The following is an 11,214-nucleotide window of genomic DNA, read 5'->3' as shown; positions in this document are numbered from 1 at the left end:
CTGAAGTACCCATTTAATTCCTCTGCCATTTCTTCGTTCCCAGTAATATATTCCCCTGCTTCTGTCTTCAAGGGCCCAATTTTTGTCCTAACCATTTTTTTGCCTTGGACATACCTAAAAAAGCTTTTACTATCCTCCTTTATATTCTTGGCCAGTTTACCTTCGTACCTCATTTTTTCTCTGCGTATTTCCTTCTTACTAATCCTCTGTTGTTCTTTAAAAGCTTCCCAGTCCTCCGTTTTCCCGCTTATCTTCGCTAAGTTATACTTTTTCTCTTTTAACCTTATATGTTTCTTCCCTCGTCAGCCACGGCCGCCCATGTCTCCTCCTGGGATCTTTCTTCCTTTTAGGAATGAACTGATCCTGCATCTTCTGCATTATACATAGAAATATCCGCCATTGTTCCTCCACGGTCTTCCCTGTTAAGGTATCGAACCATTGAACTTTGGCCAGTTGCTCCCTTATAGCTCCATATTTCCCTTTATTCAACTGAAATATTGTCACTTCAGATTTTCCAAAGATCATAAGAAATAGGAACAGGAGTAGGCCATTTGGTCCCTCAAGCTTGCTTCTCCATTTAATGGGATCATTATTGAAACAACACTCTTCACATCCATTTTCCTGCCCATTCCCCATAACCCTTGATTCCCCTATCGATTAAGAACTATCTATCTCAGCCTTAAACTTGAATGAAAACAGCACACCCACACTTGTCTGTGGCAAGGAGTTCCAAAGACTCACAAATTACTACGAGGAGAAATCCTCCTCATCTCAGCCTGTATTCTGAAACTATGCCTTCTGGTTCTGGACTCTCCCATGAAGGGAAGCATCCTCTCTGCATTTATCCTGTCAAGCTCCTTAAGAATCCGACATGCCTCAATGAGATCACCTCTCATTCTTCCAAATTCCAATGAGCAGAGTCTCAATTTATTTAACTTTTGCTGATAAGGCAAGCCCTCCATACCAGGAATCATCTCAATGAACCTTATCAGAATTGCCTCCGAAGAAATAATATCTTAAAACAGGTGACCGAAACTGCTCACAGACTCAAAATGTGGTCTCACCAGCCCCTTGTACAATTGTAATAAGACTTCCCTATTCTTGTACTCCAACCCCCTTGAAATAAGGGCCAGTGGTTCCTATGGAATAATATACCAACAAGAATTCAACTCATTCATTAAAGGAGAGAAGCGAATCTAAATTTAAAATAATAACAAAAAAAATTATTTAAATTTCACTCATTTAACATTTTAAAATTGCACTTTCTCAATTTTACCATTGTTTTTTGCTGAGACTTCAAAATTAGTTTGAAATTCTTGATCAACACATGTTGCCTATTACAGGACACTCTTCCTATTTACCTACTCAATAAGTTGGGATATGCCTGATTTTCATCACATTATTTACAGTGAATGGTATTTAACTTCAGTGGAAAAGCCATTAAACTGGGCAAATCTTTAATAACTATTTATTGCCCATTCTGAATTGTCCTTCAGCTACTGGGCACCACCTTCTTGAATACAATTCGGTGACTTGTTAAGTCCTGACAGAGAAGCGTAAACCGTGGTTACCGTATCCGGAGTCATATGCAAGACAAACTGAGAAATGTTATCGACAGATTATGATTTTAAAAGTATTTCTGTCCCCTATTCTCATTACCTGTCCATAATTAGACTGTGGTTTTATTTTCCTCCCTTTATTGAAAAAAAAGACATATTTTCTACATTTCTTCTGTTTGATAACCTATACTTTAAGGACCACAATAACACTGTTAAACAAGAAATAGGGTTTATTTCACAGACCCTTAACTATGGGAGAGTACTTTTCAACTCACGCATGCTTGCAAACACACAAAATAAAATCAAATTGAAATAGATAAAGAGATGATTCAATCAGCACAAATTGATTATAAAACAATCAAGAGATAGCAGATAATCAATGTCCTTGCTTTGAAGATGGAGTTCAAAAGTCCAAAACTGAAATGAGTAGTCTGCAATTCCTTTATGGAAATGGTTGATTAGCTAGTTGGCAGTTGAGGTGTTGTGCACATTTTTTTCTCTCTAAAAATCTCTTTGAAGTTCTTCTGTGGAAGTTATTTTTGCAATGTAACTTCTATTTCACTGTTTTGGCAAACACAAGTTGATTGTTGACAGATGTGGAGATGCCAGTGTTGGACTGGGGTGGGCAAAGTCAGAAGTCACATTACACCAGGTTATAGTCCAACAAGTATATTTGAAATCACAAGCTTTTGGAGTGCCGGTCCTTCATCGGGTGAAATCTGGTGTGACTTCTGGCATTGTTTATAGAAATTACAAATACAACTTGCTGGCTACGGAAGGCTTTTTCAATTTTTTGCTCAGAGTTCGGGGTTTTCATAACGTGAGTAGATAGTGTATAAACTAGAATTGAGGTCTGCTTTTTTGAAATTGCATGGTTAAAAAGCAGTTGGATTCAGTACTATAGAGTCCTTGAGGGAAGGGTAAACAGTTACGCTTCGAGTCATAGAGATGTACAGCACTGAAACAGACCCTTCGGTCCAACCCGTCCATGCCCACCAGTTATCCTAACCTAATCTAGTCCCAACTGCCAGCACCCGGCCCATATCACTCTAAACCCTTCCTATTCATATACCCATCCAGATGCCTTTTAAATGTTGCAATTGTACCAGCCTCCACCACTTCCTCTGGCAGCTCGTTCCATACATGCACCTCCCTCTGTGTGAAAATGTTGCCCCCTTAATCCCTTTTATATCTTTCCCCTCTTACTCTAAACCTCTACTCCAGTTCTGGATTCCCCCACCCCAGGGAAAAGACTTTGTCCATTTATCCTATCCATGCCCATCATGATTTTATAAACCTGTATAATGTCACCCCTCAGCTTCCGATGCTCTAGGGAAAACAGCCCCAGCCTATTCAGCCTCTCCCTACAGCTCAAATCCTCAACCCTGGCAACATCCTTGTGAATCTTTTCTGAACCTTCTGATAGGAAGGAGACCAGAATTGCATGCAATATTCCAACAGTGGCCTAACCAATGTCCTGTATAGCCGCAACATGACCTCCCAACTCCTATACTCATGCTCCGACCAATAAAGGAAAGCACACCAAACGCCCTCTTCACTATCCTAACCACCTGTGACACTACTTTCAAGGAGCTATGAACCTGCACTCCAAGGTCTCTTTGTACAGCAACACTCCCCAGGACTTTACCATTAAGTGTTTAAGTCCTGTTCTGATTTGCTTTCCCAAAATGCAGCACCTCACATTTATCTAAATTAATCTCCAACTGCCACTCCTCAGCCCATTGGCCCATCTGATCAAGATCGTTTTCTACTCTGAGGTAACTTTCACTGTCCCCTACACCTCCAATTTTGATGTCATGTGCAAACTTACTAACTATACCTCCTAGGTTCACATCCAAATCATTTATATAAATGATGAAAAGTAGTGGCACCAATCCTTGTGGCACTCCTCTGGTCACAGGCCTCCAGTCTGAAAAGCAACCCTCCACCACCACCCTCTGTCTTCTACCTTCAAGCCAGTTCTGTATCCAAATGGCTAGGTCTCCTTGTATTCCATGAGATCTAACCTTGCTAACCAGTCTCCCATGGGGAACTTTGTCAAACACCTTACTGAAGTTCATTGAGATCATGTCCACTGCTCTGCCCTCATAAATCCTCTTTGTTACTTCTTCAAAAAACTCAATTAAGTTTGTGAGACATGATTTCCCACGCACAAAGCCATGCTGACTATCCCTAATCAGTCCTTGCCTTTCTAAATACATGTAACTCCTGTACCTCAGGATTCCCTCCAACAACTTGTGCCCGGTGTCCGAAATAAGAGTGACTAACCTTCTTTTCCATTTTTTTCAGGTTAGGGATTTCATCCAGAAGAAGACTACACTTCTCACTAAGCCCTATAAGCCTGATACAGAGAGGTTGTTGCTACGTTCCACAAGCACCCTTTCAGTTAGTGCCCTCTATCGCCTGCTTGGTGGCAGGGTCTGGTCGGATATTAACCAGTTATGTGAGGTCTGGGAGCAAGAGCCATGTCTTCTGAGATATGGGAGAATACTCGAAAGATCTCAATCTGTAATAGGACATGTGCCTTGCAATTAAAGGTTCTGCACAGGGCTCATCTGGCACCAGACCATCTAGCGAAGTTTAAAAAAGGGGCATCGTCAGTGTGCCCCAAATGTAAAATAAGTGTGGGTACTCTTGCTCATTGCTTCTGGACGTGCCACAGGCTCCGTGTTTATTGAAGTGCTGTGGCAGGAGAGATAGGGAGGGTATTGAGGACTGAACTCAAAGTAGACCCAATATCTCTCCTCTTAGGTCTACCGAATTTGCCATCTTTAGATGGGCATGGGAAGAAACTATTTAATATTCTTGCACGGAAGAATATTCTGATGAATTAGATGTCTGAAAACCCGCTGGGCTTGCTGGGATGGCAGAAATTACTTATGGAGCACATTCCCTTGGACATTTTTACAAACATGGTGCATCACACAACAGACCATTTTTATAATACATGGCAGCCCTACTTGAGTTATTTAGAAATAGATTTGTCAGGTTGTTTGTTTAACTAGGATGGTTAGATTTGTCAAGTCCTGGGGCCTGGAGGGGGTCTCCTGAGTTAATATGGGTATATATACAATGTTCCCGTTCCTTTGTTTGGGAGCTTTGCGCCAAGCATAGCTGTTCTGTATTTTGTGGGTTTTTTTTGCTTTTCTTTCTTTTGTTTTGGTGTTGCTTTGCACAGTGTTAGAGTTTGTTTTGTATTATAGGGTAGGTTAATAGTTAGTAGACAGTAGTTGTTTTGTAATTTGTGTTTTTTTCTTTTTTATTATACTGATATTTGTTATTGATTGTATTTTTCAATAATTTTATATGTTTGTAAAGTTAAAAAAAATTTGCAAATAAATATATTTACAAAAAAAAGTGACAAACTTAGAGCATGGATCAGTACTTGGGGCTACGATGTTGTGGCCATAACGGAGACGTGGGTTTCACAGGGGCAGGAATGGTTGCTTGATGTTCCAGGGTTTAGAACGTTTAAAAAGAACAGGGAGGGTGGAAAAAGAGGAGGGGGTGTAGCATTGCTAATCAGAGAGTGCATCACAGCTACAGAAACGAAGGTTGTTGAGGAAGGTTTGTCTACTGAGTCAGTATGGGTGGAAGTTAGGAACAGCAAGGGAACAGCCACCACTTTGGGGGTTTTCTACAGACCACCTAATAGCAGTGGAGAGATTGAAGATCTCATAAGCGGGCAGATTCTGAAAAAATGCAGAAGTAGCAGGGTTGTTGTTATGAGTGATTTCAACTTTCCCAATATCAACTGGAATATTCCTAAGTGCAGATGGTTTGGATGGAGATGTTTTTGTCAGGTGTGTCAGGAGGGGTTTCTTACTCAGTATATAGACAGACCAATGAGGAGAGAGGCCATTTTGGATTTGGTGCTCGGCAACGAGCCAGGGACAGGTGTCAGATCTCGTGGTGGGACAGCACTTTGTTGAAAGTGATCACAACTGCCTCACATTTAGCATAGCCTTGGAGAGTGAAAGGAGCAGTTACCAAGGGAAGATATTTATTTGGGGAAAAGGAAATTATGACGCTATTAGACAGGAGTTGGGAAGTAAAGACTGGGAGCAATTGTTCCACAGAAAGGGCACAGCAGACATGCGGAGACTATTTAAGGAGCAGTTGTTGCGAGTGATACACAAATTTGTTCCTTTGAGACAGGGAAGAAGGGGTAAGATTAAGGAACCTTGGATGACGAGAACAGAGGAACTTCTTATCAAAAGGAAGAAGGCAGCTTACGTAAGGTGGAGGAGGCAAGGATGTAGCACAGCTTTAGAGGATTACAGGCTTGCTAGAAAGGAGCTCAGAAATGGACTGAGGGGAGCCAGGAGGGGGCACAAAAAAGGCTTAGCAAGAAGGATTAGGGACAACCCAAGGGCATTTTACTCATACGTGAGGAATAAGAGAATGATCAGGGAGAAGGTAGAGCTGATCAGGGATAGCAGAGGGAACTTGTGCGTTGATTCTGTGCAGATAGGAGAAGCCCTAAATGAGTTTTTTTGTTTCAGTTTTCACCAAAGAAAGGGAACTTGGTGTAAATGAAAACTTAGAGGAGCTGGGATACAGTCTTGACCAGATCAAGATTGATGAAGTTGATGTGCTAGAAATTTTGGAAAACATTAAGATTGATAAGTCCCCAGGGCTAGACCAGATTTATCCTAGGCTGCTCCGGGAAGCGAGAAAGGAGGTTGCTAAGCCACTGGTGAGGATATTTGCCTCCTCACTCTCCACAGGAGTAGTACCAGAGGATTGGAAGGAGGCGAATATCGTTCCTCTTTTCAAGAAGAGTAATAGGGAAATCCCTGGCAATTACAATCCAGTCAGTCTTACGTCCGTGGTCAGCAAAGTTTTGGAAAGAATTCTGAGGGATAGGATTTATGACTATTTGGCAAAGCATAGTGTGATTAAAGGCAGTCAGCATGGCTTTGTGAGGGGCAGGTCATGCCCCACAAATCTTATTGAGTTCTAAACTTGCCCACTACTGATGTCAGGTTTACTAGTTTATAGTTCCCTGGGCTTTTCTTTACCACCTTTCTTAAATAGTGACACCACGTTAGCTAACCTCCAGTCTTCTGGCACATCACCTGTGACTTTCAATGATACAAATATCTCAGCAAGAGGTCCAGCAATCACTCCCCTGCTTCCCATAGAGTTCTAGGGTACACCTGATCAGGTCCTGGGAATTTATCTACTTTTATCCTTTTCAAGATATCAGCACCACCTCCTTGTGATATGGACATTTTCAAGATGTCATCAACTATATCCCCACATTCTATATCTCCCATGTCCTTCTCCACAGTGAAACACTGACATACTTGTTTAGTATCTCCTACGGCTTCACTCATAGAATGACTTGCAGATTTTTCAGGGGCCCTATTGTTTCCCTAGTTACCCTTTTGTCCTTAATTATAAAAACCCTTTGGATTTTCCATAATCCTATTTGCCTTAGACAAAAGGTTGAATTGCAGAAAAAACAACTGTGGCCTATCTCAGAAGGTAAGTAGAAAATAATTAACACATAGAGTCATAGAGATGTACAGCACGGAAACAAACCCCTCAGTCCAACTTGTTCATGCCGACCAGATATCCCAACCCAATCTAGTCCCACCTGCCAGCACCCGGCCCATATCCCTCCAAACCCTTCCTATTCATATACTCATCCGGATGCTTTTTAAAGGTTGCGATGTACTAGTCTCCGCCACTTCCTTGGGCAGCTCATTCCATACACATACTGCCCTCTGTGTGAAAAAGTTGCCCCTTAGGTCTCTTTTATATCTTTCTCCTCTCACCCTAAACCTATGCCCTCTAGTTCTGGACTCCCCCATCCCCGGGAAAAGGATTTGTCTATTTATCCTCTCCATGCCCCTCATAATTTTGTAAACCTCTATAAGTCTTCCTACAGGATAGGTAAAACATGCAATTCAACTTGAATAGAATTTTAAAATATATTAGAGATCCCATTGTGTCATAACAGTTAACATTCCAGTATCATCTGGGATTACATGGGGTGTTGATTGGCTAATTTTGGCTTCCGAAAAGTCTGGATGCTCACTGCTCAAAGCTATGTGCTTATAGTAGCCGTCTATGGTGGGCTATTTAAGGTGCTTTTAAAATCATCTCTAAACACATAGAGTGTTATGTATTACTGCAGATTTTTAATCTGTCCATGACAGTAAGGATGCCAGGTCCGCAAACTCCTCTCATACAATGTCTTTTTTTTCTCTTAAATTGATGCTCTTCTAAATTGTCCTGATGAATGTAAGATTAAAAGCTTTGTCAAAACGTGTCTTTATAGCAACATACAAGTTCAATATGACCAGACAAAAATTTGCTTTTTCTTAAGTATTTATTGTTTCATGTAAGTTTAGCAAATTCAATAGATTTTTCTCCCTTCATGGTTTAAATGGATTCTAAATTTTGTTGGGTGTATCAGATTACAGCCACCAGATTACGGAGGTACTAATTACAGGATTGACCCTTTCAAGTTCCGTTATATTAATAAAATGACTTTCATAACTTCAGGATATTGTTATGTAGTTTTCACCTGATTAAGTAATTTTGTAATGCTGTCACTGTTATACTGTAGGAAGCATAGTCATGCAGCAAGCTCTCACAAACAGCAGCATGACCATGTCCAGATTTATGTGTTAGTGATACCAGTTGAAGCATAAATATTCACCAGGGCACTAAATAGTAGTTCCCTGCTCTTTTTTTGAATATTGCTCTAGTATTTTATGTTCACCTCAACTGGTAGATGGATATTGGGATTTAATTTAAGGGTGGGGGGGCAGAACAGAGGAACAAATATAATACTCTACCACAGTATATACATCATTGATATGCCAGGTACACGTATGGTTGAAAAGTGTGGTGCTGGAAAAGCACAGCAAGTCAGGCAGCATCCAAGGAGCGGGAGAATCAACATTTCGGGCATAAGTCCTTCATCAGGAATATGGTGGTGGGGGGTGGGGGGAAGCGAGGGAAGGGGGGCTGAGGGATAAAGATGGTGAATGTAGGGATGGACAAGATAGCTGGAAAGGTGATAGGTAGATGGAGGTGGTGGGTGATGGTGATAGGTTGGAGGGGAGAGTGGAGCGGAGGGGTAAGACAGTTCAAGAGGGCAGTGCCAAGTTGGAAGGTTGGATCTGGGATGAGGTGGGGGGAGCGAAGATGAGGAAACTGGTGAAATCAACATTGATGCCGTGTGGTTGGAAGATGAGGCATTCTTCCTCCAGGTATCAGGTGGCTTGGATTTGGTGGTAGAGGAGGCCCAGGACTTGCTTGTCCTTGGAGGAGTGGGAGGGGGAGTTGAAGTGGTCGGCCACAGGGCGGTGGGGTTGTTTGGTGCATGTGTCCCAGAAAGGTCCCCTCCTCCATCACCCCCTGCCTCCATCTACCTTTCGCCTTCCCAGCTACCTTCCTCCAGCCCTAGCCCCATCCTCCTATTTATCTCTCAGCTCCTCCCCACAATTGCTGATGAAGGGCTTATGCCCGAAACATCAATTCTGCTCCTTGGACGCTGCTGTGCTTTTCCAGCGCTACACTTTTCGACTCTGATGTCCAGCATCTGCAGTTCTCACTTTCTCCATGTATACATGTACAAAAAGAGTGTACATTATTTATGTTTCAATTGGTGTGAAATGCATGTGGCTGCCAGAAAACGTGAAGGAACGACAGCGCAGTAATCTAATCTGTCCAGATAAAACTTTACACTAAATTCAATTAAGATCATTGTTCCTATTTATGGGCGGCACGGTGGCACAGTGGTTAGCACTGCTGCCTCACAGCGCCAGAGACCCGGGTTCAATTCCCGCCACAGGCGACTCTCTGTGTGGAGTTTGCACTTTCTCCCCGTGTCTGCGTGGGTTTACTCCGGGTGCTCCGGTTTCCTCCCACACTCCAAAGATGTGCAGGTCAGGTGAATTAGCCATACTAAATTGCCCGTAGTGTTAGGTAAGGGGTAGATGTAGGGGTATGGGTGGGTTGTGCTTCGGCGGGGCGGTGTGGACTTGTTGGGCCGAAGGGCCTGTTTCCACACTGTAAGTAATCTAATCTAATCTAATCTTAAAATGCTTCACATCATGGCAAAAGTATGAGAACCCAAATATTTGACATTTCAGTCATTAATTTTAGTTCAAAGCTTTTATAAACTGTTGTAGATCTTTTTTTCTCACAATCAGCTGAGTGCCTATATCAAAAGAGTAGCTGGCAGCACAGATCAAGAGGTCACAGGTTCAATTCCAGGAGAAAACTGATCTCGGAAGGTTGACAATAGAGTTGGTATGGTAGTCTTCAGCATCCCTGGGTTAGAGATAGAAGAAACAAGCCATTGTCTGTTGGCTGTACTACAAAGTAAACATGAAAGAGCATTACAAATGAATATGATCAAGTTTGGCTGTTTTGCTTTGCATGAGCGAATGTTCAGAACTTAAGTCAGTGGATAGGGTAGGAGTGTGAATGGCATAGAGGCTACAAAACAGATTTAAGGGCTGGGCAAAAGGTGGAAAGTTATGTTCCATAAACATCAGTGTTAAGATCATTGTTGTTCACCATTTACATAAACTTTACATATTTAAGTTTCCAAATGCAACAGAGCGATTTGGGGTTACAGGTACAAAAAGCATTAAACAATACGATGCAGGTTAATTTGACCATTTAAAAATACCTGGAGTTCATTTCTAGAGGGACAGATCTGGAATGCAGAAACGTTACGTCAAATTTATGTCTTGTGGCACAGTGATAGTGTATCTGCCTCTGAGTCAGTAGCTCTAGGTTCAAGCCCTAGTCCAGGAGGGTTGATCAGGGCAATGCTGTTGATTTTGTTTTTCTTTATTCTTAAGTTTTGATGTGAGCATCATTGGCAATGGCCAACATGTATTGCCTATGTCTAATTGTCCTTGAACTGAGTGTGCTTGTTGATCCATTTGCAAGACCAATTAAGAGTCAGCCTCATTGCTGTGGTTCTCAAGTCCCATGAAGGCCAGACTAGATAATTTTGGTAGAGGTGATTTTTCAAAAAGACAAAAGGAAGGAAAAGGTGTGGGAAAGCATTTTTGGTAAAAAGATGGAAGATAGCCATGAGAAAGAACACATTGAGTATACATAGGACAGATTCCTAGAACAATATGTTGTGGATCCAACTAGAGATCAATCTATTTTGTGCAATGAGACAGATTTAATACATGATTTCACAGTAAAAGGTCTTGCAGGAACCAATGACCATAATATAGTAGAATTCAGCATTCAGCTTGATAGGAAGAAACAACTGTGTTAAGCTCACAAAATGGTAATTGCAAAGGAAGGGATCTTGATCAATTGGGCCAATGGGCCAGGGAGTGGCAGATGGACTTTAGTGAAGATAAATGAAAGGTGTTGCATTTTAGTAAGACAAATAAGGGAAGATTTACACAGTTAATAGTACGGCCCCTGGGGTGTGTTGTAGAACAGAGAGACTAAGGGATTCAGGTTCAAAGTTGCATCACAGGTATACAGGGTGGTGTGGAAGGTGTTGGGCACAATTGCCATCATTGCAAAGATCATCGAGTATAGGAGTTGGGACATCATGTTGCAATTGTATAGGACATTAGTGAAAACACTTTTGGAGTTCTGTGTACAGTTCTGGTTGCCTTCTAGTGGA

This window comes from Chiloscyllium punctatum, chromosome 19 (assembly GCF_047496795.1).
Source record: "Chiloscyllium punctatum isolate Juve2018m chromosome 19, sChiPun1.3, whole genome shotgun sequence".
In the NCBI taxonomy this organism is placed as follows: domain Eukaryota; kingdom Metazoa; phylum Chordata; class Chondrichthyes; order Orectolobiformes; family Hemiscylliidae; genus Chiloscyllium; species Chiloscyllium punctatum.
The sequence above is the reverse complement of the archived record's forward strand: the minus strand, read 5'-3'. Positions refer to the sequence as shown.